General features: G+C 26.5%; 1 protein-coding gene across 1 annotated transcript in view; it reads right to left on the bottom strand.

Moving 5' to 3' along the window:
• LOC105846130 (polycystin-1-like protein 2) overlaps nt 1-2,500 on the bottom strand; it is a 194,334-nt gene that overhangs the window by 129,923 nt on the left and 61,911 nt on the right. The window lies entirely within an intron of this gene.

Genomic DNA, 2,500 nt, shown 5'->3' with positions numbered 1-2,500 from the left:
AGAGAATTTTTTTGTAATGTCCTTTCCAGACATGCATTTTATACTCCAATATCCTTTCCAGACATGCATTTTATACTCCAAAAACAAAAAAGAGTCAAAAAAATAAGAAAATTTATTGCTGTTATAAATGCAACCTATCAAACTATTGTTTTAGAAACCTTATGTCAGATTCACATATTTAAAATACTTAAACTTTAAGTATTTTATTATTGGATTTTAGTGTATTTATATGTATGTATGTATGTATGTACTATATGAAACATATATATATATATATATATATATATATATATATATGTTTCATATAGTTTAATGCTGCAACTTTTATATACTAAATTATATGATAGTATTTCACATTTCTGGAAAATTCCAAGTCATTTCCCTTTTTGGTTCATTGTTAAGGCTTCAAGAGTGTCAGATCTACACTTTAGTATATATATATAATTTTGTTATCGCGGTCCTTATTTATAGAATAAAATAGTTTTGCCAAATTTTGATTTGTTTTTGAAATGGATTTAAATTTCTTTCAAACAAAAATTAAAAGAACTTAACTTTTCAGCAGAAAATACTTTTTCTTGCTTTTAGTTCTTTTGTTTCAAACATTTTATTCATTATATTTATATTTTAAATGGACAGTTATATATAGTTTATGTTGATATATTTAATTGGTTAATTTGATTTTATTATCTCTATATATTATTAACTTAATCCTTTTAGTAGTAGTGTTAGTGCCACTTTGAGTGTGTTTGTCACGGAACCCTTAACAGCCATTGCAACTGAGGTAGTGTTGAGAAAGCATCTCAGTACATTTTGTTGTAAGCAAACGTGAGTTAAGTGTATAAAAATATCTAACGTACAATAACTTAAAGTTAAGTAATGAAATTATTGTAATGAAACAACAGATAAAATTCTTTCTAAATATAATTGGCATGTTATTTTTCCAAGCGTTCACAAACTTTTAAAACATGGTTTACAGATTGCCGATGCATTTGAACTTCCCATTGGGGTTTATTCGGAAGAATCACTAGAGGCTCTTAACAAAGAGATTAGAAATGCAAGAATAAATCATTCATGCAAAATTTCAAGGATAAATGTTATGAAAAACCAATTCAACTATCTTATGATAAGAAGTGATCCAGTTAAATTGAGCATTCAATTCACTAACTATAGATGTGAAGATGGGAAATTGCTCCCAATAGGAGGTCTTTCTCTTCTTAAACAGTCGTAATTTTTTTGTGAAACTTTTTATTTATAGTTAAATATGCCATCAACAATTGTTTTTTCTTTTGATTTAAGATTTAAAATAGTAATACTCAGAGTATAACTATTATATACTCTTTGTTGATGTCTGAATTTTTTTTTTATTAAAGATAATTCTTTCCATCATTGTTTTTATCAAAAGAGGAGGGTAACAGTTGATGACATATATTTGAAAAATTTAAAATTTTCTATGAAATAAATTTAAAAAAGTTATAATAGTAATGCTCAGAGCGTTTTATTATATACTTTTGTTGTTGACTGAATTTTTTTTTTTATTGAAGAAAATTCTTTCAATCATTGTTTTCAGCAATAGGGAAGGGGTCTGGTAACAATTATGACTTTAATTTGGATGGCAGTGTACCGAGTGATCACACTTGATTACAAGTGGGAGAGAGTTAAAAGGAAATTTTAAAAAAAATTTTGTATTATTCAAACTGTTATATGATTCGAGAAGTAAAATTAAAAAAAAAATCTACTTGCGAGAGTAAAATTTCATTTTTAGACACATGCACGTTTTGCTAGTTGTTGCGCGAAAAATAACTTTAAATTACATTTTTTGACGAAAAAAAAAAAAAACAATAACTATTCATTTAACGATATTTAAATGAAATGGTTAAATAATTTTTGCTGTTTTTTCTTCAATTTTTCTTAAAAGTAAGCTTCTGAATTAATCAGCTGTGGTCAGTCCTACCACTGGCGACTTTTTTTTTTTTTAACTTTTTTTGATTATTTTAAAATACAACGTTTTTGAAGTTTTATAGAGATTATATACAAACATATGTAATGATACTATACACTTTAACAAACAAAAAGATTTTTATAAAAGCTAAATTTTTCTAAAAACATTGAAACACTGGAAGAAACAATTTTTGCATGTGTCATAATTGAGATACTTATGTTATTAATGTGCTCAGGTAATTAGTCCTAATAAGCTGCGGATGGTCTAAAAAAAATTGCCTAAAACTAAATAAAGAAAAAACTTGATAAGACACCACTGCTACTCTAGAAGGTGTGGAGGTGTGCTGTGTGGAAGGTGTGAAGGTGTTGCTGTGTGGAAGGTGTGAAGGTGTGAAGGTGCTGCTGTGGAGGCAAAAAAAAAAGCTAGTTAGAAAAAAATTTAAATCTTTCTTTTGACAATTAAAAGTTTTTTTTGCTATAAATATATGCTGAACCCATTTTTCAAAACACCTTCATATGCTTATAACGTATTTCAAGAAAAACGCATTTAAAAAAAAAATTG

Source organism: Hydra vulgaris, chromosome 08, assembly GCF_038396675.1.
Source record: "Hydra vulgaris chromosome 08, alternate assembly HydraT2T_AEP".
In the NCBI taxonomy this organism is placed as follows: Eukaryota; Metazoa; Cnidaria; class Hydrozoa; order Anthoathecata; family Hydridae; genus Hydra; species Hydra vulgaris.
Note: the sequence above shows the minus strand (reverse complement) of the source record. Positions and strands in the feature narration are given on the sequence as shown.